The sequence below is a fragment of the Dendrobates tinctorius genome, unplaced genomic scaffold (assembly GCF_039654945.1).
Source record: "Dendrobates tinctorius isolate UK_male_01 unplaced genomic scaffold, ASM3965494v1 ptg000065l, whole genome shotgun sequence".
In the NCBI taxonomy this organism is placed as follows: Eukaryota; Metazoa; Chordata; class Amphibia; order Anura; family Dendrobatidae; genus Dendrobates; species Dendrobates tinctorius.
In genome coordinates this window covers 34,574,187-34,601,455 of record NW_027361733.1, presented here as the reverse complement: position 1 = coordinate 34,601,455, position 27,269 = coordinate 34,574,187, and positions in this window count along the sequence as shown.

Genomic DNA, 27,269 nt, shown 5'->3' with positions numbered 1-27,269 from the left:
TGACCAAATACTTATTTTCCACCATAATATGCAAATAAAATGAAAAAAAAACAGACAATGTGATTTTCTGGATTTTTTTTTCTCAGTTTGTCTCCCATAGTTGAAGTCTACCTATGATGTAAATTACAGACGCCTCTCATCTTTTTAAGTGGTGGAACTTGCACTATTGCTGACTGACTAAATACTTTTTTGCCCCACTGTGTATATATATATATATATATATATATATAATATATATATATATATGCATTCTATGTGTCTATATCTATTATTTCGTTTATTTTAGAAACCCTGTCATAGGGCTCCATTATATGTCCACTTTGCAAGGCGGCGAGAAAATCTCGCCATATGGATTGCATACGGATGCTTAGATGCACAAAATACGCGACCACACCTTGATTACGGATGACATACGGAGCACTGTTTAGGGGCCATTCATCCGTATTACGCATGTAAAATACTGACCGTATTTTGCGTCGGTTTAGTGTGACCCCGGCCTAAGGCATCTGCTTCCACGCTTGAATGTTCATTTTCGTGTGAGTTCTTGTCCACTCAGTGAAAGTCGGCATTTTTCACTATTTTTTTTTAATCTTTTTCGAATGCTGTAAAATGAATTTGTCTCCTATAAATGAAAGGCACTATTAGGCTAAGTGCACACGTACCGGAACTCTCGCGGAAATTACCGCGAGAATTCCGGAATTCCAGTCCGTGGGAAAATTGCATTTTAAATTCCCGCGATTTTCCCGCGGAAAAACTAACATTTTGCAAGCGTAATTAGCTTGCAGAATGCTAGCGTTTTCCAAGCGATCTGTAGCATCGCTTGGAGAACTGATTGACAGGTTGGTCACACTTGTCAAACATAGTGTTTGACGAGTGTGACCAACTTTTTACTACTGAGGCCGCCTATGCAGCATCAGTAGTAAAAGATAGAATGTAAAAAAAAATAAAAAATGGTGTTATTCTTACCTTGCGACGTCCCGCGCATCCGTTCCCAGTAATCCTTTGCGAAAATGCCCGCAATGACGTCCGTTCTCGCGGGATCGCGATGTCTCGCAGTAATTCGCGATGATGTCACGCGAATGACCGCGAGACTTCGCGATCCCGCGAGAACGGACGCCATCACGGGCATTTTCGCAAAGGACTACTGGGAACGAGAGCGTGAAGAGAAACGGGAAGACTGCGCGGGACGTCGGAGGGTGAGAATAACAATATTTTTTATTTTTAAATTCTATTTTTTACAGGGATATGGTACCCAAAGCCCGCAGGACAGTCTCCTCTCCTCCGGACCGTGAGTACCATCCGCAAATGTTCTGCTTACTTTCCGCATGGTGTGCACAGCCACATGCGGGAAGTAAGCGGAACAATGCATTCCTATGGGTGCGGGATCGCCGAGATTCCGCAAATTAATGAGCATGCTGCGGTTTTTACCGCAAAGCGATTCCGCCGCGGTAAAAACCGCAGCATTAGCACAGCATTGCGGAATCCCATAGGAATGCATGGGATGCTTATTTTTCGCGTTTTCGCGGCAAAACCACGCGGTTAAAACCGCAGCGGAAACGCGAAAAAAACGCCACGTGTGAACTCAGCCTTAATGTCACCAGTTAACAATCGTTTTATTGTACATTTTTATGTGGTGTAATCCATGTGAACCGTTAACCCTGTAGCGACTATGAACTTTGACACTGTGTCATCTGATCTGTTGGCGCTCGTTTTTTTTAATCCCAGCGTCCTGTCTCAACTATATATACGTGTGATGCCTGTACATACTATGTGGTATTTCATGACGAAGGGGGCATGAGATCGCAATCTCTCATACAATAATAGAAAGGGTCAAATGTAATCTCATATATATATATCCCCTAAAAATGATACTTTATTAGTTAAAAACCACAAGTGTGGTAAACACCAACGAAGTGACAAGAAATAAACAAAAATAGAAAAGTGTTCAAGCAGAGACCACTCTAAGGTGACACCTAAGAATCCCTGATGTGATCCTGAGCTTGAGTCTACCTGTCCGCGGAGGTTGGCACCCTAGGGGGGGAATGTTGTGGCGCCCCCGCTCAACGATGACTATCCCTAGGGGCCCTAGTATACCCTACAGCCACTAGTGGTCACCTCTACCCGATAATAAAGGGAACCTCTACTGCTAGACAGAGACCAATCTGCTCTAAAGAGGGCCCTGTGTCCCAAAGAAAGAGATTAAAAATAGAGAACACACATGGCATCAGGTGGTGTAACTAGATACTCATTTGCATAATGATGCCCCACATCCAATATCAACAGTGAGGTATCATATACACATTAATGGGAGTCATAAACCAGACACTTTAGATACATTCCATGTTGCCACGATCTCACAGCTATACGATCTCTTCATATAGAGAGAAAAAGTGTATACAAAGCTGGCAATTTAACCAGTGTAGCACAGGATAGAGGATAGTGTCCCATTATTAAATCAATTAACATCCCAATAGCAAAATAAACACAGAGCTGCCACAGCGATACTCATCTGTGTTTATCGCCACCAGCCATCAAATGGTTAACGCCTCAACGCGTTTCGCCTGAGTAGGCTCATCAGGAGGCCCGATAATGCAATATCTTGTGTCCCATAACGGTGCAGAAGCCAACCGATGCTCATCCCAGTTCCTCTTTTTAAACCCACCGCTAAGACCGCATATGCTCCGCCCACTCACGTGACATAGCAACGCTAAGCGCCTATTACAGTGTCCCTACTACATTATCAAACAGCACTAGCCAGACCCAGGTGTTCCGATTGGCTGTCAGGACTCACATACAACGTCACTCAAGGATAACCAATCGGGTCTCTTCAAGCATCACAGCACTATCCAATCACTGGAGCTGAGACAAATTACATGGTCTGACGTGCGCAGCGTCACTCCTGGAGAACAAACAGGCAGTCTCGCAGCTCTCTCCAATCGCTGCGGCTGAGACACACTGCCAAGTCTAACGTGCAGCGCCCGCACATGTGATCCATAGAGAATGTTGCACTCCCCCATCTTGAAAAGATGCGCCACAAATGATACAGCATCAGGTGTACAGTTCACCATTATGTACATATATTATATTCAGTGGCCAAGTTGCACTCTTCAGTAGCATAACAGTTGCATCTTATCACACAATGTATATACACTGTGCACTAACAGTTCAAATATGCATACAAATAAACCGCAGCTGACGCCGACTAGTGTGAACAAGCGTCAGAATGCGTCTTCATTGTCAAATACATATAATTAAAAGACGCTTTTTTGTACATATCAACTGGTATTATAAATTAACTGAGGTTGCTCAGAGTCCAATGGGGAGTGAGTTAGCGTAGGGCAGTAAGAAGGGAACATTTATATAGATAATGATCCATGGCAATACATGGGAATCCCAAATAAACGGGAAACAAAAGACAAAATCTAGAACGTCAATATCCTCAAAAGAGGAGATCACATTATTCAATTATGGCTTATAAGAAACAGGCAAACGACAATTGGTCATTCAGCCCCCTCGGCTCCAGGGACTCCATCCTGAATATCCATTCACATTCTCTCTTCAGAATATTCTTATCCACATTCCCTCCTCTGGGGTTCACATTCACAACTTCTATAATACAGAATTTGATTTCACCGGGGTCACTTTTATGACACATCCACATGTGTTTAGCAAGTGGGGTCTCTCTTTGATTTCTAATATCACCCATATGTTCCCCTACTCTCCTTCTGAATTCTCTCCTAGTCTTCCCTATATAATTTTTAGGGCATGAGCAAGTGGCCATATAAATAACCCCTGTGGTCTTGCAGTTAGAAAAGTCTCGTTGATAAAAAGTCTTGCCAGTGCTTGCACTACAGAAGGACTTTCCCGGTCTCATATATTTACAGAAACTGCAATCCCCACACTTGAAGAAACCACAAGGTCTCCTATCCAGCCACGTGCCACCAACCGCTGGCCTCCTGTATTGACTATGGACCAACATGTCTCTGATGGATTTACCCTTTCTGAACGTAATGTTGGGGCGCTCACCGATCGCATCCTTCAAATCCGGATCCAATCTGAGAACGTCCCAATGTTTGGACAGGACCTTTCTGACCTCCTGATGTTTGACATCAAAAGTCCCAATGACCCTTATTTGTTCCATCGAGTCCCCTACCTCACGTTTCTGCAACAGTTTTTGTCTGTCTGCTTTACTTGCAAAATCATATGCTGTGTCTAAAATATGTTTAGGGTAACCCTTGTCCTTGAAGCGGCAAAACATATCCCCAGCTTGTTTCTGGAAGAGATCATTCCTAGAGCAATTCCTCCTAAGTCGGAGGAATTGTCCCTTCGGAATTCCTCTCTTGAGAGGGATTGGATGGTGGCTCTGCCAATGTAACAAACTATTTGTGCTCGTCGGTTTACGAAATATACTTGTGGAGACACCTCCCATCAGATCTTTTTTGATTCTAATATCCAGAAATGGTATTTCAGTTTTGTGAATTTCTGAGGTAAACCTCAGATTCACATCATTTTGGTTCAATTCTCTTACGAATTCTTCAAATTGATTTTTTTCCCCTGTCCATATTACAAAGACATCATCTATGAACCTATACCACATGGAAATCATTCCGTGCCACCACTTTTCTTCCTCTCCAAACACAATGGTCTCCTCCCACCAGCCCAGGAACAGATTTGCATACGACGGGGCACAGGGGCACCCCATCGCAGTGCCCCTGAGCTGGTGGTAGAATTTGCCATCAAAGTAGAATGCATTGTGGGTCAAAATGAACCGTAGGAGAGATGTCAGAAAGATGTTATGCCCCCTACATGCTATTGACCTCTGATTGAGGAAGTGTCCCACACCCCGGATACCTGCTTCATGTGGTATATTGCTATAGAGAGCTTCTATATCAATGGAAGCCAACCAGGCATTTCCTTCCAGATGTACGCCCTCTAGCTTTAGTAATAGATCTGATGTATCTCTCAGGTATGATGGAATAGAGACCACAAAGGGGCGTAATAACTGATCAATATAGAGACCACTATTTTGTGTCAATGAGTCCACACCTGATACAATCGGTCTCCCCTTTAAAGGGTTCAGGCCTTTATGTATCTTTGGTAATGTGTAAAACGTGGCTATTAATGGAAACTTAGGAAGAATAAAATCAAATTCTGCCTTCGAGATTAAACCATCCCCCAGGGCCGTATCCAGAAGGATTGTCAGTTCTTCCTTGTAAGTGGTCATAGGATTAACCTTTAGCACCTCATAAGTGGAATTATCTTGCAAAATAGCATAAGACATTTTACGATACTCATTATGATTCAAAATAATCAAATTTCCCCCTTTATCGGAGGGTTTCACAACTATTTGCTCATTTTTCTTGAGGGCCTCAAGTGCTGAACGCTCACTCGTCATTAGATTATCATTGTTTTCCCAATCTGGTGCTGTTAGTCTCTTAAGGTCCCTCTCCACCAACCGGGCGAATATATCAATATTCCCCATGTCACCCTGAGGTGGCATCTTTTCACTTTTATTTCTTAAAGTGGTAAAGGGACCCTTTCCAGCAGCAGGGGTCCTATTATTTTCATTCAAAAGTCCAAGGAGCACCTCATACCCTTCAATGTCTTCCTCACTGAGGCCCTGTTGTTTACAAGCCTCCCGGCTATTGTGTCTAAAAAACTTCTTCCACTTTAATTTCCTGCAGAACAGGTTTAAATCCTTGACCCACTCAAAACAATTAAACTTGTTTATTGGCACAAAATTCAGGCCTCTCGAGAGAACACTCTGCTCGTCCCTGGTAAGGATGTGCGAGGAAAGATTCACAATCTGCCCCCTTATTGGTTGAACCGGGTTCTTAATTGATAACCCATCCTCGCACCTTGTTCCAAAAAAGAGGAAGAGGAGGGAGCCAAGGCAGAGGATTGAACAGAACCAGATGCCAAATTGGAACTTATAAACGGGGTCGGTGTTTGAGTTCCTCCCCTGTGTTGTCCTCTTCCCTTTCTCCCAGATCTTCCCCTCCCCCTCTGCCATCTCTGTTTCGACACCTTCTCTCTATACTGATATAGACCATCTGGTGTTCTCTCCGTCCTTTCGGTATCAGAAGTATCGATATCAGAGGACGAGACTTCAGACTGTCTTTCTTTCTGATAATTGAACACCTGGTTTTCATTAAAATCTCTCAAGTCCGTATGAAATTGGAGATGCTTACGCTCTTTCAACAGAGCCTGATATCTCTCAACAGAGGTTTGTAATAGCCCCTCCCTTCTATTGAAGTCGGGATCCCCTTTAAATTTTAGGACTCGTTCAATCAGTTTATTCAACTCCCCAGTAACCTTCTCAAACACCTTCTTTTCCTCTGTCAACAAAATTTGCATGAATCTAAGGGACGACTCTATAGATTCCTTAATCCACACATTCATAAGGTCTGGGGAGGCAATTCTGGGGGAGGGATTAATATTTATCCTCAAACCCCTTGGAATGATCCGATATTTTATAATTCTCCAATGTCCTGATCTCCCACCAAGATTTCAAAAATTCTTTATATCCCCCATATACCTCATTGAACAGATTCTTAAGAGCCAAAGGGCCAGTACCATTCTCAGATGGCCCTGCTATGTTGAATGCCAGATTAGCGTCTTCTAACCATAAATCTGAATTAATGGTGCCTGCAAGGAAACTAGCCATTCAAGATTCGAATAACAACAATCTCTCATACAATAATAGAAAGGGTCAAATGTAATCTCATATATATATATATCCCCTAAAAATGATACTTTATTAGTTAAAAACCACAAGTGTGGTAAACACCAACGAAGTGACAAGAAATAAACAAAAATAGAAAAGTGTTCAAGCAGAGACCACTCTAAGGTGACACCTAGGAATCCCTGATGTGATCCTGAGCTTGAGTCTACCTGTCCGCGGAGGTTGGCACCCTAGGGGGGAACGTTGTGGCGCCCCCGCTCAACGATGACTATCCCTAGGGGCCCTAGTATACCCTACAGCCACTAGTGGTCACCTCTACCCGATAATAAAGGGAACCTCTACTGCTAGACAGAGACCAATCTGCTCTAAAGAGGGCCCTGTGTCCCAAAGAAAGAGGTTAAAAATAGAGAACACACATGGCATCAGGTGGTGTAACTAGATACTCATTTGCATAATGATGCCCCACATCCAATATCAACAGTGAGGTATCATATACACATTAATGGGAGTCATAAACCGGACACTTTAGATACATTCCATGTTGCCACGATCTCACAGCTATACGATCTCTTCATATAGAGAGAAAAAGTGTATACAAAGCTGGCAATTTAACCAGTGTAGCACAGGATAGAGGATAGTGTCCCATTATTAAATCAATTAACATCCCAATAGCAAAATAAACACAGAGCTGCCACAGCGATACTCATCTGTGTTTATCGCCACCAGCCATCAAATGGTTAACGCCTCAACGTGTTTCGCCTGAGTAGGCTCATCAGGAGGCCCGATAATGCAATATCTTGTGTCCCATAACAGTGCAGAAGCCAACCGATGCTCATCCCAGTTCCTCTTTTTAAACCCACCGCTAAGACCGCATATGCTCCGCCCACTCACGTGACATAGCAACGCTAAGCGCCTATTACAGTGTCCCTACTACATTATCAAACAGCACTAGCCAGACCCAGGTGTTCCGATTGGCTGTCAGGACTCACATACAACGTCACTCAAGGATAACCAATCGGGTCTCTTCAAGCATCACAGCACTATCCAATCACTGGAGCTGAGACAAATTACATGGTCTGACGTGCGCAGCGTCACTCCTGGAGAACAAACAGGCAGTCTCGCAGCTCTCTCCAACCGCTGCGGCTGAGACACACTGCCAAGTCTAACGTGCAGCGCCCGCACATGAAATTTTGTTTCTGACCAAATACTTATTTTCCACCATAATATGCAAATAAAATGAAAAAAAAACAGACAATGTGATTTTCTGGATTTTTTTTTCTCAGTTTGTCTCCCATAGTTGAAGTCTACCTATGATGTAAATTACAGACGCCTCTCATCTTTTTAAGTGGTGGAACTTGCACTATTGCTGACTGACTAAATACTTTTTTGCCCCACTGTGTATATATATATATATATATATAATATATATATATATATGCATTCTATGTGTCTATATCTATTATTTCGTTTATTTTAGAAACCCTGTCATAGGGCTCCATTATATGTCCACTTTGCAAGGCGGCGAGAAAATCTCGCCATATGGATTGCATACGGATGCTTAGATGCACAAAATACGCGACCACACCTTGATTACGGATGACATACGGAGCACTGTTTAGGGGCCATTCATCCGTATTACGCATGTAAAATACTGACCGTATTTTGCGTCGGTTTAGTGTGACCCCGGCCTAAGGCATCTGCTTCCACGCTTGAATGTTCATTTTCGTGTGAGTTCTTGTCCACTCAGTGAAAGTCGGCATTTTTCACTATTTTTTTTTAATCTTTTTCGAATACTGTAAAATGAATTTGTCTCCTATAAATGAAAGGCACTATTAGGCTAAGTGCACACGTACCGGAACTCTCGCGGAAATTACCGCGAGAATTCCGGAATTCCAGTCCGTGGGAAAATTGCATTTTAAATTCCCGCGATTTTCCCGCGGAAAAACTAACATTTTGCAAGCGTAATTAGCTTGCAGAATGCTAGCGTTTTCCAAGCGATCTGTAGCATCGCTTGGAGAACTGATTGACAGGTTGGTCACACTTGTCAAACATAGTGTTTGACGAGTGTGACCAACTTTTTACTACTGAGGCCGCCTATGCAGCATCAGTAGTAAAAGATAGAATGTAAAAAAAAATAAAAAATGGTGTTATTCTTACCTTGCGACGTCCCGCGCATCCGTTCCCAGTAATCCTTTGCGAAAATGCCCGCAATGACGTCCGTTCTCGCGGGATCGCGATGTCTCGCAGTAATTCGCGATGATGTCACGCGAATGACCGCGAGACTTCGCGATCCCGCGAGAACGGACGCCATCACGGGCATTTTCGCAAAGGACTACTGGGAACGAGAGCGTGAAGAGAAACGGGAAGACTGCGCGGGACGTCGGAGGGTGAGAATAACAATATTTTTTATTTTTAAATTCTATTTTTTACAGGGATATGGTACCCAAAGCCCGCAGGACAGTCTCCTCTCCTCCGGACCGTGAGTACCATCCGCAAATGTTCTGCTTACTTTCCGCATGGTGTGCACAGCCACATGCGGGAAGTAAGCGGAACAATGCATTCCTATGGGTGCGGGATCGCCGAGATTCCGCAAATTAATGAGCATGCTGCGGTTTTTACCGCAAAGCGATTCCGCCGCGGTAAAAACCGCAGCATTAGCACAGCATTGCGGAATCCCATAGGAATGCATGGGATGCTTATTTTTCGCGTTTTCGCGGCAAAACCACGCGGTTAAAACCGCAGCGGAAACGCGAAAAAAACGCCACGTGTGAACTCAGCCTTAATGTCACCAGTTAACAATCGTTTTATTGTACATTTTTATGTGGTGTAATCCATGTGAACCGTTAACCCTGTAGCGACTATGAACTTTGACACTGTGTCATCTGATCTGTTGGCGCTCGTTTTTTTTAATCCCAGCGTCCTGTCTCAACTATATATACGTGTGATGCCTGTACATACTATGTGGTATTTCATGACGAAGGGGGCATGAGATCGCAATCTCTCATACAATAATAGAAAGGGTCAAATGTAATCTCATATATATATATCCCCTAAAAATGATACTTTATTAGTTAAAAACCACAAGTGTGGTAAACACCAACGAAGTGACAAGAAATAAACAAAAATAGAAAAGTGTTCAAGCAGAGACCACTCTAAGGTGACACCTAAGAATCCCTGATGTGATCCTGAGCTTGAGTCTACCTGTCCGCGGAGGTTGGCACCCTAGGGGGGGAATGTTGTGGCGCCCCCGCTCAACGATGACTATCCCTAGGGGCCCTAGTATACCCTACAGCCACTAGTGGTCACCTCTACCCGATAATAAAGGGAACCTCTACTGCTAGACAGAGACCAATCTGCTCTAAAGAGGGCCCTGTGTCCCAAAGAAAGAGATTAAAAATAGAGAACACACATGGCATCAGGTGGTGTAACTAGATACTCATTTGCATAATGATGCCCCACATCCAATATCAACAGTGAGGTATCATATACACATTAATGGGAGTCATAAACCAGACACTTTAGATACATTCCATGTTGCCACGATCTCACAGCTATACGATCTCTTCATATAGAGAGAAAAAGTGTATACAAAGCTGGCAATTTAACCAGTGTAGCACAGGATAGAGGATAGTGTCCCATTATTAAATCAATTAACATCCCAATAGCAAAATAAACACAGAGCTGCCACAGCGATACTCATCTGTGTTTATCGCCACCAGCCATCAAATGGTTAACGCCTCAACGCGTTTCGCCTGAGTAGGCTCATCAGGAGGCCCGATAATGCAATATCTTGTGTCCCATAACGGTGCAGAAGCCAACCGATGCTCATCCCAGTTCCTCTTTTTAAACCCACCGCTAAGACCGCATATGCTCCGCCCACTCACGTGACATAGCAACGCTAAGCGCCTATTACAGTGTCCCTACTACATTATCAAACAGCACTAGCCAGACCCAGGTGTTCCGATTGGCTGTCAGGACTCACATACAACGTCACTCAAGGATAACCAATCGGGTCTCTTCAAGCATCACAGCACTATCCAATCACTGGAGCTGAGACAAATTACATGGTCTGACGTGCGCAGCGTCACTCCTGGAGAACAAACAGGCAGTCTCGCAGCTCTCTCCAATCGCTGCGGCTGAGACACACTGCCAAGTCTAACGTGCAGCGCCCGCACATGTGATCCATAGAGAATGTTGCACTCCCCCATCTTGAAAAGATGCGCCACAAATGATACAGCATCAGGTGTACAGTTCACCATTATGTATATATATTATATTCAGTGGCCAAGTTGCACTCTTCAGTAGCATAACAGTTGCATCTTATCACACAATGTATATACACTGTGCACTAACAGTTCAAATATGCATACAAATAAACCGCAGCTGACGCCGACTAGTGTGAACAAGCGTCAGAATGCGTCTTCATTGTCAAATACATATAATTAAAAGACGCTTTTTTGTACATATCAACTGGTATTATAAATTAACTGAGGTTGCTCAGAGTCCAATGGGGAGTGAGTTAGCGTAGGGCAGTAAGAAGGGAACATTTATATAGATAATGATCCATGGCAATACATGGGAATCCCAAATAAACGGGAAACAAAAGACAAAATCTAGAACGTCAATATCCTCAAAAGAGGAGATCACATTATTCAATTATGGCTTATAAGAAACAGGCAAACGACAATTGGTCATTCAGCCCCCTCGGCTCCAGGGACTCCATCCTGAATATCCATTCACATTCTCTCTTCAGAATATTCTTATCCACATTCCCTCCTCTGGGGTTCACATTCACAACTTCTATAATACAGAATTTGATTTCACCGGGGTCACTTTTATGACACATCCACATGTGTTTAGCAAGTGGGGTCTCTCTTTGATTTCTAATATCACCCATATGTTCCCCTACTCTCCTTCTGAATTCTCTCCTAGTCTTCCCTATATAATTTTTAGGGCATGAGCAAGTGGCCATATAAATAACCCCTGTGGTCTTGCAGTTAGAAAAGTCTCGTTGATAAAAAGTCTTGCCAGTGCTTGCACTACAGAAGGACTTTCCCGGTCTCATATATTTACAGAAACTGCAATCCCCACACTTGAAGAAACCACAAGGTCTCCTATCCAGCCACGTGCCACCAACCGCTGGCCTCCTGTATTGACTATGGACCAACATGTCTCTGATGGATTTACCCTTTCTGAACGTAATGTTGGGGCGCTCACCGATCGCATCCTTCAAATCCGGATCCAATCTGAGAACGTCCCAATGTTTGGACAGGACCTTTCTGACCTCCTGATGTTTGACATCAAAAGTCCCAATGACCCTTATTTGTTCCATCGAGTCCCCTACCTCACGTTTCTGCAACAGTTTTTGTCTGTCTGCTTTACTTGCAAAATCATATGCTGTGTCTAAAATATGTTTAGGGTAACCCTTGTCCTTGAAGCGGCAAAACATATCCCCAGCTTGTTTCTGGAAGAGATCATTCCTAGAGCAATTCCTCCTAAGTCGGAGGAATTGTCCCTTCGGAATTCCTCTCTTGAGAGGGATTGGATGGTGGCTCTGCCAATGTAACAAACTATTTGTGCTCGTCGGTTTACGAAATATACTTGTGGAGACACCTCCCATCAGATCTTTTTTGATTCTAATATCCAGAAATGGTATTTCAGTTTTGTGAATTTCTGAGGTAAACCTCAGATTCACATCATTTTGGTTCAATTCTCTTACGAATTCTTCAAATTGATTTTTTTCCCCTGTCCATATTACAAAGACATCATCTATGAACCTATACCACATGGAAATCATTCCGTGCCACCACTTTTCTTCCTCTCCAAACACAATGGTCTCCTCCCACCAGCCCAGGAACAGATTTGCATACGACGGGGCACAGGGGCACCCCATCGCAGTGCCCCTGAGCTGGTGGTAGAATTTGCCATCAAAGTAGAATGCATTGTGGGTCAAAATGAACCGTAGGAGAGATGTCAGAAAGATGTTATGCCCCCTACATGCTATTGACCTCTGATTGAGGAAGTGTCCCACACCCCGGATACCTGCTTCATGTGGTATATTGCTATAGAGAGCTTCTATATCAATGGAAGCCAACCAGGCATTTCCTTCCAGATGTACGCCCTCTAGCTTTAGTAATAGATCTGATGTATCTCTCAGGTATGATGGAATAGAGACCACAAAGGGGCGTAATAACTGATCAATATAGAGACCACTATTTTGTGTCAATGAGTCCACACCTGATACAATCGGTCTCCCCTTTAAAGGGTTCAGGCCTTTATGTATCTTTGGTAATGTGTAAAACGTGGCTATTAATGGAAACTTAGGAAGAATAAAATCAAATTCTGCCTTCGAGATTAAACCATCCCCCAGGGCCGTATCCAGAAGGATTGTCAGTTCTTCCTTGTAAGTGGTCATAGGATTAACCTTTAGCACCTCATAAGTGGAATTATCTTGCAAAATAGCATAAGACATTTTACGATACTCATTATGATTCAAAATAATCAAATTTCCCCCTTTATCGGAGGGTTTCACAACTATTTGCTCATTTTTCTTGAGGGCCTCAAGTGCTGAACGCTCACTCGTCATTAGATTATCATTGTTTTCCCAATCTGGTGCTGTTAGTCTCTTAAGGTCCCTCTCCACCAACCGGGCGAATATATCAATATTCCCCATGTCACCCTGAGGTGGCATCTTTTCACTTTTATTTCTTAAAGTGGTAAAGGGACCCTTTCCAGCAGCAGGGGTCCTATTATTTTCATTCAAAAGTCCAAGGAGCACCTCATACCCTTCAATGTCTTCCTCACTGAGGCCCTGTTGTTTACAAGCCTCCCGGCTATTGTGTCTAAAAAACTTCTTCCACTTTAATTTCCTGCAGAACAGGTTTAAATCCTTGACCCACTCAAAACAATTAAACTTGTTTATTGGCACAAAATTCAGGCCTCTCGAGAGAACACTCTGCTCGTCCCTGGTAAGGATGTGCGAGGAAAGATTCACAATCTGCCCCCTTATTGGTTGAACCGGGTTCTTAATTGATAACCCATCCTCGCACCTTGTTCCAAAAAAGAGGAAGAGGAGGGAGCCAAGGCAGAGGATTGAACAGAACCAGATGCCAAATTGGAACTTATAAACGGGGTCGGTGTTTGAGTTCCTCCCCTGTGTTGTCCTCTTCCCTTTCTCCCAGATCTTCCCCTCCCCCTCTGCCATCTCTGTTTCGACACCTTCTCTCTATACTGATATAGACCATCTGGTGTTCTCTCCGTCCTTTCGGTATCAGAAGTATCGATATCAGAGGACGAGACTTCAGACTGTCTTTCTTTCTGATAATTGAACACCTGGTTTTCATTAAAATCTCTCAAGTCCGTATGAAATTGGAGATGCTTACGCTCTTTCAACAGAGCCTGATATCTCTCAACAGAGGTTTGTAATAGCCCCTCCCTTCTATTGAAGTCGGGATCCCCTTTAAATTTTAGGACTCGTTCAATCAGTTTATTCAACTCCCCAGTAACCTTCTCAAACACCTTCTTTTCCTCTGTCAACAAAATTTGCATGAATCTAAGGGACGACTCTATAGATTCCTTAATCCACACATTCATAAGGTCTGGGGAGGCAATTCTGGGGGAGGGATTAATATTTATCCTCAAACCCCTTGGAATGATCCGATATTTTATAATTCTCCAATGTCCTGATCTCCCACCAAGATTTCAAAAATTCTTTATATCCCCCATATACCTCATTGAACAGATTCTTAAGAGCCAAAGGGCCAGTACCATTCTCAGATGGCCCTGCTATGTTGAATGCCAGATTAGCGTCTTCTAACCATAAATCTGAATTAATGGTGCCTGCAAGGAAACTAGCCATTCAAGATTCGAATAACAACAATCTCTCATACAATAATAGAAAGGGTCAAATGTAATCTCATATATATATATATCCCCTAAAAATGATACTTTATTAGTTAAAAACCACAAGTGTGGTAAACACCAACGAAGTGACAAGAAATAAACAAAAATAGAAAAGTGTTCAAGCAGAGACCACTCTAAGGTGACACCTAGGAATCCCTGATGTGATCCTGAGCTTGAGTCTACCTGTCCGCGGAGGTTGGCACCCTAGGGGGGAACGTTGTGGCGCCCCCGCTCAACGATGACTATCCCTAGGGGCCCTAGTATACCCTACAGCCACTAGTGGTCACCTCTACCCGATAATAAAGGGAACCTCTACTGCTAGACAGAGACCAATCTGCTCTAAAGAGGGCCCTGTGTCCCAAAGAAAGAGGTTAAAAATAGAGAACACACATGGCATCAGGTGGTGTAACTAGATACTCATTTGCATAATGATGCCCCACATCCAATATCAACAGTGAGGTATCATATACACATTAATGGGAGTCATAAACCGGACACTTTAGATACATTCCATGTTGCCACGAGCTCACAGCTATACGATCTCTTCATATAGAGAGAAAAAGTGTATACAAAGCTGGCAATTTAACCAGTGTAGCACAGGATAGAGGATAGTGTCCCATTATTAAATCAATTAACATCCCAATAGCAAAATAAACACAGAGCTGCCACAGCGATACTCATCTGTGTTTATCGCCACCAGCCATCAAATGGTTAACGCCTCAACGTGTTTCGCCTGAGTAGGCTCATCAGGAGGCCCGATAATGCAATATCTTGTGTCCCATAACAGTGCAGAAGCCAACCGATGCTCATCCCAGTTCCTCTTTTTAAACCCACCGCTAAGACCGCATATGCTCCGCCCACTCACGTGACATAGCAACGCTAAGCGCCTATTACAGTGTCCCTACTACATTATCAAACAGCACTAGCCAGACCCAGGTGTTCCGATTGGCTGTCAGGACTCACATACAACGTCACTCAAGGATAACCAATCGGGTCTCTTCAAGCATCACAGCACTATCCAATCACTGGAGCTGAGACAAATTACATGGTCTGACGTGCGCAGCGTCACTCCTGGAGAACAAACAGGCAGTCTCGCAGCTCTCTCCAACCGCTGCGGCTGAGACACACTGCCAAGTCTAACGTGCAGCGCCCGCACATGAAATTTTGTTTCTGACCAAATACTTATTTTCCACCATAATATGCAAATAAAATGAAAAAAAAACAGACAATGTGATTTTCTGGATTTTTTTTTCTCAGTTTGTCTCCCATAGTTGAAGTCTACCTATGATGTAAATTACAGACGCCTCTCATCTTTTTAAGTGGTGGAACTTGCACTATTGCTGACTGACTAAATACTTTTTTGCCCCACTGTGTATATATATATATATATATATATAATATATATATATATATATGCATTCTATGTGTCTATATCTATTATTTCGTTTATTTTAGAAACCCTGTCATAGGGCTCCATTATATGTCCACTTTGCAAGGCGGCGAGAAAATCTCGCCATATGGATTGCTTACGGATGCTTAGATGCACAAAATACGCGACCACACCTTGATTACGGATGACATACGGAGCACTGTTTAGGGGCCATTCATCCGTATTACGCATGTAAAATACTGACCGTATTTTGCGTCGGTTTAGTGTGACCCCGGCCTAAGGCATCTGCTTCCACGCTTGAATGTTCATTTTCGTGTGAGTTCTTGTCCACTCAGTGAAAGTCGGCATTTTTCACTATTTTTTTTTAATCTTTTTCGAATGCTGTAAAATGAATTTGTCTCCTATAAATGAAAGGCACTATTAGGCTAAGTGCACACGTACCGGAACTCTCGCGGAAATTACCGCGAGAATTCCGGAATTCCAGTCCGTGGGAAAATTGCATTTTAAATTCCCGCGATTTTCCCGCGGAAAAACTAACATTTTGCAAGCGTAATTAGCTTGCAGAATGCTAGCGTTTTCCAAGCGATCTGTAGCATCGCTTGGAGAACTGATTGACAGGTTGGTCACACTTGTCAAACATAGTGTTTGACGAGTGTGACCAACTTTTTACTACTGAGGCCGCCTATGCAGCATCAGTAGTAAAAGATAGAATGTAAAAAAAAATAAAAAATGGTGTTATTCTTACCTTGCGACGTCCCGCGCATCCGTTCCCAGTAATCCTTTGCGAAAATGCCCGCAATGACGTCCGTTCTCGCGGGATCGCGATGTCTCGCAGTAATTCGCGATGACGTCACGCGAATGACCGCGAGACTTCGCGATCCCGCGAGAACGGACGCCATCACGGGCATTTTCGCAAAGGACTACTGGGAACGAGAGCGTGAAGAGAAACGGGAAGACTGCGCGGGACGTCGGAGGGTGAGAATAACAATATTTTTTATTTTTAAATTCTATTTTTTACAGGGATATGGTACCCAAAGCCCGCAGGACAGTCTCCTCTCCTCCGGACCGTGAGTACCATCCGCAAATGTTCTGCTTACTTTCCGCATGGTGTGCACAGCCACATGCGGGAAGTAAGCGGAACAATGCATTCCTATGGGTGCGGGATCGCCGAGATTCCGCAAATTAATGAGCATGCTGCGGTTTTTACCGCAAAGCGATTCCGCCGCGGTAAAAACCGCAGCATTAGCACAGCATTGCGGAATCCCATAGGAATGCATGGGATGCTTATTTTTCGCGTTTTCGCGGCAAAACCACGCGGTTAAAACCGCAGCGGAAACGCGAAAAAAACGCCACGTGTGAACTCAGCCTTAATGTCACCAGTTAACAATCGTTTTATTGTACATTTTTATGTGGTGTAATCCATGTGAACCGTTAACCCTGTAGCGACTATGAACTTTGACACTGTGTCATCTGATCTGTTGGCGCTCGTTTTTTTTAATCCCAGCGTCCTGTCTCAACTATATATACGTGTGATGCCTGTACATACTATGTGGTATTTCATGACGAAGGGGGCATGAGATCGCAATCTCTCATACAATAATAGAAAGGGTCAAATGTAATCTCATATATATATCCCCTAAAAATGATACTTTATTAGTTAAAAACCACAAGTGTGGTAAACACCAACGAAGTGACAAGAAATAAACAAAAATAGAAAAGTGTTCAAGCAGAGACCACTCTAAGGTGACACCTAAGAATCCCTGATGTGATCCTGAGCTTGAGTCTACCTGTCCGCGGAGGTTGGCACCCTAGGGGGGGAATGTTGTGGCGCCCCCGCTCAACGACGACTATCCCTAGGGGCCCTAGTATACCCTACAGCCACTAGTGGTCACCTCTACCCGATAATAAAGGGAACCTCTACTGCTAGACAGAGACCAATCTGCTCTAAAGAGGGCCCTGTGTCCCAAAGAAAGAGGTTAAAAATAGAGAACACACATGGCATCAGGTGGTGTAACTAGATACTCATTTGCATAATGATGCCCCACATCCAATATCAACAGTGAGGTATCATATACACATTAATGGGAGTCATAAACCAGACACTTTAGATACATTCCATGTTGCCACGATCTCACAGCTATACGATCTCTTCATATAGAGAGAAAAAGTGTATACAAAGCTGGCAATTTAACCAGTGTAGCACAGGATAGAGGATAGTGTCCCATTATTAAATCAATTAACATCCCAATAGCAAAATAAACACAGAGCTGCCACAGCGATACTCATCTGTGTTTATCGCCACCAGCCATCAAATGGTTAATGCCTCAACGCGTTTCGCCTGAGTAGGCTCATCAGGAGGCCCGATAATGCAATATCTTGTGTCCCATAACGGTGCAGAAGCCAACCGATGCTCATCCCAGTTCCTCTTTTTAAACCCACCGCTAAGACCGCATATGCTCCGCCCACTCACGTGACATAGCAACGCTAAGCGCCTATTACAGTGTCCCTACTACATTATCAAACAGCACTAGCCAGACCCAGGTGTTCCGATTGGCTGTCAGGACTCACATACAACGTCACTCAAGGATAACCAATCGGGTCTCTTCAAGCATCACAGCACTATCCAATCACTGGAGCTGAGACAAATTACATGGTCTGACGTGCGCAGCGTCACTCCTGGAGAACAAACAGGCAGTCTCGCAGCTCTCTCCAATCGCTGCGGCTGAGACACACTGCCAAGTCTAACGTGCAGCGCCCGCACATGTGATCCATAGAGAATGTTGCACTCCCCCATCTTGAAAAGATGCGCCACAAATGATACAGCATCAGGTGTACAGTTCACCATTATGTATATATATTATATTCAGTGGCCAAGTTGCACTCTTCAGTAGCATAACAGTTGCATCTTATCACACAATGTATATACACTGTGCACTAACAGTTCAAATATGCATACAAATAAACCGCAGCTGACGCCGACTAGTGTGAACAAGCGTCAGAATGCGTCTTCATTGTCAAATACATATAATTAAAAGACGCTTTTTTGTACATATCAACTGGTATTATAAATTAACTGAGGTTGCTCAGAGTCCAATGGGGAGTGAGTTAGCGTAGGGCAGTAAGAAGGGAACATTTATATAGATAATGATCCATGGCAATACATGGGAATCCCAAATAAACGGGAAACAAAAGACAAAATCTAGAACGTCAATATCCTCAAAAGAGGAGATCACATTATTCAATTATGGCTTATAAGAAACAGGCAAACGACAATTGGTCATTCAGCCCCCTCGGCTCCAGGGACTCCATCCTGAATATCCATTCACATTCTCTCTTCAGAATATTCTTATCCACATTCCCTCCTCTGGGGTTCACATTCACAACTTCTATAATACAGAATTTGATTTCACCGGGGTCACTTTTATGACACATCCACATGTGTTTAGCAAGTGGGGTCTCTCTTTGATTTCTAATATCACCCATGTGTTCCCCTACTCTCCTTCTGAATTCTCTCCTAGTCTTCCCTATATAATTTTTAGGGCATGAGCAAGTGGCCATATAAATAACCCCTGTGGTCTTGCAGTTAGAAAAGTCTCGTTGATAAAAAGTCTTGCCAGTGCTTGCACTACAGAAGGACTTTCCCGGTCTCATATATTTACAGAAACTGCAATCCCCACACTTGAAGAAACCACAAGGTCTCCTATCCAGCCACGTGCCACCAACCGCTGGCCTCCTGTATTGACTATGGACCAACATGTCTCTGATGGATTTACCCTTTCTGAACGTAATGTTGGGGCGCTCACCGATCGCATCCTTCAAATCCGGATCCAATCTGAGAACGTCCCAATGTTTGGACAGGACCTTTCTGACCTCCTGATGTTTGACATCAAAAGTCCCAATGACCCTTATTTGTTCCATCGAGTCCCCTACCTCACGTTTCTGCAACAGTTTTTGTCTGTCTGCTTTACTTGCAAAATCATATGCTGTGTCTAAAATATGTTTAGGGTAACCCTTGTCCTTGAAGCGGCAAAACATATCCCCAGCTTGTTTCTGGAAGAGATCATTCCTAGAGCAATTCCTCCTAAGTCGGAGGAATTGTCCCTTCGGAATTCCTCTCTTGAGAGGGATTGGATGGTGGCTCTGCCAATGTAACAAACTATTTGTGCTCGTCGGTTTACGAAATATACTTGTGGAGACACCTCCCATCAGATCTTTTTTGATTCTAATATCCAGAAATGGTATTTCAGTTTTGTGAATTTCTGAGGTAAACCTCAGATTCACATCATTTTGGTTCAATTCTCTTACGAATTCTTCAAATTGATTTTTTTCCCCTGTCCATATTACAAAGACATCATCTATGAACCTATACCACATGGAAATCATTCCGTGCCACCACTTTTCTTCCCCTCCAAACACAATGGTCTCCTCCCACCAGCCCAGGAACAGATTTGCATACGACGGGGCACAGGGGCACCCCATCGCAGTGCCCCTGAGCTGGTGGTAGAATTTGCCATCAAAGTAGAATGCATTGTGGGTCAAAATGAACCGTAGGAGAGATGTCAGAAAGATGTTATGCCCCCTACATGCTATTGACCTCTGAGGAAGTGTCCCACACCCCGGATACCTGCTTCATGTGGTATATTGCTATAGAGAGCTTCTATATCAATGGAAGCCAACCAGGCATTTCCTTCCAGATGTACGCCCTCTAGCTTTAGTAATAGATCTGATGTATCTCTCAGGTATGATGGAATAGAGACCACAAAGGGGCGTAATAACTGATCAATATAGAGACCACTATTTTGTGTCAATGAGTCCACACCTGATACAATCGGTCTCCCCTTTAAAGGGTTCAGGCCTTTATGTATCTTTGGTAATGTGTAAAACGTGGCTATTAATGGAAACTTAGGAAGAATAAAATCAAATTCTGCCTTCGAGATTAAACCATCCCCCAGGGCCGTATCCAGAAGGATTGTCAGTTCTTCCTTGTAAGTGGTCATAGGATTAACCTTTAGCACCTCATAAGTGGAATTATCTTGCAAAATAGCATAAGACATTTTACGATACTCATTATGATTCAAAATAATCAAATTTCCCCCTTTATCGGAGGGTTTCACAACTATTTGCTCATTTTTCTTGAGGGCCTCAAGTGCTGAACGCTCACTCGTCATTAGATTATCATTGTTTTCCCAATCTGGTGCTGTTAGTCTCTTAAGGTCCCTCTCCACCAACCGGGCGAATATATCAATATTCCCCATGTCACCCTGAGGTGGCATCTTTTCACTTTTATTTCTTAAAGTGGTAAAGGGACCCTTTCCAGCAGCAGGGGTCCTATTATTTTCATTCAAAAGTCCAAGGAGCGCCTCATACCCTTCAATGTCTTCCTCACTGAGGCCCTGTTGTTTACAAGCCTCCCGGCTATTGTGTCTAAAAAACTTCTTCCACTTTAATTTCCTGCAGAACAGGTTTAAATCCTTGACCCACTCAAAACAATTAAACTTGTTTGTTGGCACAAAATTCAGGCCTCTCGAGAGAACACTCTGCTCGTCCCTGGTAAGGATGTGCGAGGAAAGATTCACAATCTGCCCCCTTATTGGTTGAACCGGGTTCTTAATTGATAACCCATCCTCGCACCTTGTTCCAAAAAAGAGGAAGAGGAGGGAGCCAAGGCAGAGGATTGAACAGAACCAGATGCCAAATTGGAACTTATAAACGGGGTCGGTGTTTGAGTTCCTCCCCTGTGTTGTCCTCTTCCCTTTCTCCCAGATCTTCCCCTCCCCCTCTGCCATCTCTGTTTCGACACCTTCTCTCTATACTGATATAGACCATCTGGTGTTCTCTCCGTCCTTTCGGTATCAGAAGTATCGATATCAGAGGACGAGACTTCAGACTGTCTTTCTTTCTGATAATTGAACACCTGGTTTTCATTAAAATCTCTCAAGTCCGTATGAAATTGGAGATGCTTACGCTCTTTCAACAGAGCCTGATATCTCTCAACAGAGGTTTGTAATAGCCCCTCCCTTCTATTGAAGTCGGGATCCCCTTTAAATTTTAGGACTCGTTCAATCAGTTTATTCACCTCCCCAGTAACCTTCTCAAACACCTTCTTTTCCTCTGTCAACAAAATTTGCATGAATCTAAGGGACGACTCTATAGATTCCTTAATCCACACATTCATAAGGTCTGGGGAGGCAATTCTGGGGGAGGGATTAATATTTATCCTCAAACCCCTTGGAATGATCCGATATTTTAAATAATTCTCCAATGTCCTGATCTCCCACCAAGATTTCAAAAATTCTTTACATCCCCCATATACCTCATTGAACAGATTCTTAAGAGCCAAAGGGCCAGTACCATTCTCAGATGGCCCTGCTATGTTGAATGCCAGATTAGCGTCTTCTAACCATAAATCTGAATTAATGGTGCCTGCAAGGAAACTAGCCATTCAAGATTCGAATAACAACAATCTCTCATACAATAATAGAAAGGGTCAAATGTAATCTCATATATATATATCCCCTAAAAATGATACTTTATTAGTTAAAAACCACAAGTGTGGTAAACACCAACGAAGTGACAAGAAATAAACAAAAATAGAAAAGTGTTCAAGCAGAGACCACTCTAAGGTGACACCTAGGAATCCCTGATGTGATCCTGAGCTTGAGTCTACCTGTCCGCGGAGGTTGGCACCCTAGGGGGGAACGTTGTGGCGCCCCCGCTCAACGATGACTATCCCTAGGGGCCCTAGTATACCCTACAGCCACTAGTGGTCACCTCTACCCGATAATAAAGGGAACCTCTACTGCTAGACAGAGACCAATCTGCTCTAAAGAGGGCCCTGTGTCCCAAAGAAAGAGGTTAAAAATAGAGAACACACATGGCATCAGGTGGTGTAACTAGATACTCATTTGCATAATGATGCCCCACATCCAATATCAAGAGTGAGGTATCATATACACATTAATGGGAGTCATAAACCGGACACTTTAGATACATTCCATGTTGCCACGATCTCACAGCTATACGATCTCTTCATATAGAGAGAAAAAGTGTATACAAAGCTGGCAATTTAACCAGTGTAGCACAGGATAGAGGATAGTGTCCCATTATTAAATCAATTAACATCCCAATAGCAAAATAAACACAGAGCTGCCACAGCGATACTCATCTGTGTTTATCGCCACCAGCCATCAAATGGTTAACGCCTCAACGTGTTTCGCCTGAGTAGGCTCATCAGGAGGCCCGATAATGCAATATCTTGTGTCCCATAACAGTGCAGAAGCCAACCGATGCTCATCCCAGTTCCTCTTTTTAAACCCACCGCTAAGACCGCATATGCTCCGCCCACTCACGTGACATAGCAACGCTAAGCGCCTATTACAGTGTCCCTACTACATTATCAAACAGCACTAGCCAGACCCAGGTGTTCCGATTGGCTGTCAGGACTCACATACAACGTCACTCAAGGATAACCAATCGGGTCTCTTCAAGCATCACAGCACTATCCAATCACTGGAGCTGAGACAAATTACATGGTCTGACGTGCGCAGCGTCACTCCTGGAGAACAAACAGGCAGTCTCGCAGCTCTCTCCAATCGCTGCGGCTGAGACACACTGCCAAGTCTAACGTGCAGCGCCCGCACATGTGATCCATAGAGAATGTTGCACTCCCCCATCTTGAAAAGATGCGGTACAAATGATACAGCATCAGGTGTACAGTTCACCATTATGTATATATATTATATTCAGTGGCCAAGTTGCACTCTTCAGTAGCATAACAGTTGCGTCTTATCACACAATGTATATACACTGTGCACTAACAGTTCAAATATGCATACAAATAAACCGCAGCTGACGCTGACTAGTGTGAATAAGCGTCAGAATGCGTCTTCATTGTCAAATACATATAATTAAAAGACGCTTTTTTGTACATATCAACTGGTATTATAAATTAACTGAGGTTGCTCAGAGTCCAATGGGGAGTGAGTTAGCGTAGGGCAGTAAGAAGGGAACATTTATATATATAATGATCCATGGCAATACATGGGAATCCCAAATAAACGGGAAACAAAAGACAAAATCTAGAAGGTCAATATCCTCAAAAGAGGAGATCACATTATTCAATTATGGCTTATAAGAAACAGGCAAACGACAATTGGTCATTCATCCCCCTCGGCTCCAGGGACTCCATCCTGAATATCCATTCACATTCTCTCTTCAGAATATTCTTATCCACAATCCCTCCTCTGGGGTTCACATTCACAACTTCTATAATACAGAATTTGATTTCACCGGGGTCACCTTTATGACACATCCACATGTGTTTAGCAAGTGGGGTCTCTCTTCGATTTCTAATATCACCCATGTGTTCCCCTACTCTCCTTCTGAATTCTCTCCTAGTCTTCCCTATATAATTTTTAGGGCATGAGTGCAACATTCTCTATGGATCACATGTGCGGGCGCTGCACGTTAGACTTGGCAGTGTGCCTCAGCCGCAGTGATTGGAGAGAGCTGCGAGACTGCCTGTTTGTTCTCCAGGAGTGACGCTGCGCACGTCAGACCATGTAATTTGTCTCAGCTCCAGTGATTGGATAGTGCTGTGATGCTTGAAGAGACCCGATTGGTTATCCTTGAGTGACGTTGTATGTGAGTCCTGACAGCCAATCGGAACACCTGGGTCTGGCTAGTGCTGTTTGATAATGTAGTAGGGACACTGTAATAGGCGCTTAGCGTTGCTATGTCACATGAGTGGGCGGAGCATATGCAGTCTTAGCGGTGGGTTTAAAAAGAGGAACTGGGATGAGCATCGGTTGGCTTCTGCACCGTTATGGGACACAAGATATTGCATTATCGGGCCTCCTGATGAGCCTACTCAGGCGAAACGCGTTGCGGCGTTAACCATTTGATGGCTGGTGGCGATAAACACAGATGAGTATCGCTGTGGCAGCTCTGTGTTTATTTTGCTATTGGGATGTTAATTGATTTAATAATGGGACACTATCCTCTATCCTGTGCTACACTGGTTAAATTGCCAGCTTTGTATACACTTTTTCTCTCTATATGAAGAGATCATATAGCTGTGAGATCGTGGCAACATGGAATGTATCTAAAGTGTCCGGTTTATGACTCCCATTAATGTGTATATGATACCTCACTGTTGATATTGGATGTGGGGCATCATTATGCAAATGAGTATCTAGTTACACCACCTGATGCCATGTGTGTTCTCTATTTTTAACCTCTTTCTTTGGGACACAGGGCCCTCTTTAGAGCAGATTGGTCTCTGTCTAGCAGTAGAGGTTCCCTTTATTATCGGGAAGAGGTGACCACTAGTGGCTGTAGGGTATACTAGGGCCCCTAGGGATAGTCATCGTTGAGCGGGGGCGCCACAACGTTCCCCCCTAGGGTGCCAACCTCCGCGGACAGGTAGACTCAAGCTCAGGATCACATCAGGGATTCCTAGGTGTCACCTTAGAGTGGTCTCTGCTTGAACACTTTTCTATTTTTGTTTATTTCTTGTCACTTCGTTGGTGTTTACCACACTTGTGGTCTTTAACTAATAAAGTATCATTTTTAGGGGATATATATATATGAGAAGGGGGCATGAGACCCCCGAAACGCATTGAATAAACCACTGTGAATCTTTGACATCTATCTCCTGGAATACTTTCTTGCGGCAGCGCGGAATATAACTACAAATTCCCCTGAATACGTGATTTCTTCTTTTCGTTGAGGACCTGTGGATCTGCAGCAGCCTCCAGACTATATGCTTTCTCTCATCCTAATCAGGTGAGCAAATTTCTTAGTGTAATCTCTCCCTGTAACGCGGATAAGACCCTATTGCGCTTTTGTGTCTCCTTTTCTTTGCACTACAACCAACCAAGATTGTTCCCATTTCCACAAATTTGTATTAACATCTGCAGCAGCAACAGCAGGCAAAGAAGCCACACTAAAGATATGAGAGTGCAATTACGCAAGATCAATGCAGCACACTAAAAACTTCAACATCGTCTAGTCTGTACGGACTGTAATTGGGGTGCAAAAGTCATTGGAGATCCATGACTTGTTCATCTTGATGAAAGTTAGGCAGTCTACACTTTCAAGGGAGAGCCGGCTGCGCTTATCTGTCAGGATACCACCAGCAGCACTGAAGACACGTTCTGAGAACATGCTGGCTGCAGGGCATAATAAAACCTCCAAGGCGTGAGAGGCGAGCTCAGGCCACTCATCCTTTTTTGAAGACCAAAATGTGAAAGGGTAGGGTCCAAACCCTCCCTGATGGCATTAATATTCAGTTCTAGATACTCCTGCACCATCCTCTCCATTCGTTCACCACGTGTCAGACGTCAGACTTGGACTCTGTTGTGCTGGTGCACGAGCTGGTCTAAAAAATATGTCAAAAGAGTCAATTGCTTCTGCCACTTACACTATTGGTGCTGCTGCTAATGTTTTGGTGTTATTAAATTGATGTGCCGGAGGTTGGAAGTCTACAGCTGGGATGCACACTGTGTGCCTCACTACTGTCTTGGTGAAAACCTCTCCTAAAGTTGTATAAAAACATGTTTTGATACTCTAGCAGTCACAGGTCCCTTTCCAGGGCGGGAAGCATCTGGCAAAATTTTGTCTTATAACGTGGATCTAACAGAGTGGCAACCCAGTAGTCAGCACCATTTTAAATAACTATATTGCGATCATGCTGCAGATGTTGCAGTAAGAAGGCACTCATATGTCGGGCTGTACCATGAGGTACAAGCCCATGCTGTGTTGGTGGCTGGGTAACACTGATGCTTGTTTCCTTCGTCCCCTGCTGCCAACCATGAACAAACGAAAGGGGATGATTATCCTCTTCATCTCCTGACAGTTGCTCGCCCATCGCCTCTTCCTCCTCCATTAGTTCCTCGGATCTTGCACCTTCACTAGCAGTTTGTTTGTTATCACCAGCCCCCCTCGATCGCAGTAACTCACCCTCCGTTGGCACCCGCAAGTGTGACGACAGGCTGGAATTTTGAGACAATGTTATCCCTTCCGCATCCTCCTCTGCTTTCTCCTCTGGTACCACCACTTCCTACTGCAGGCTATTCAAAGTCAGCTCCAGCATATAGGTAACCGGAATAGTGATGCTGATGGCATAGTCAGCGCTATCCATCTTAGTAGCCATTTCAAAACTGTGCAGAAGAGTGCAGAGGTCCTTAATCTGTTCCCACTCCGTAAACGTGATATGCGCCACATCCATACTAAGTTGGCCCAGGCTATACGACATGACATACTGCGTCAGGGCTTGTTGCTGCTGCCGCA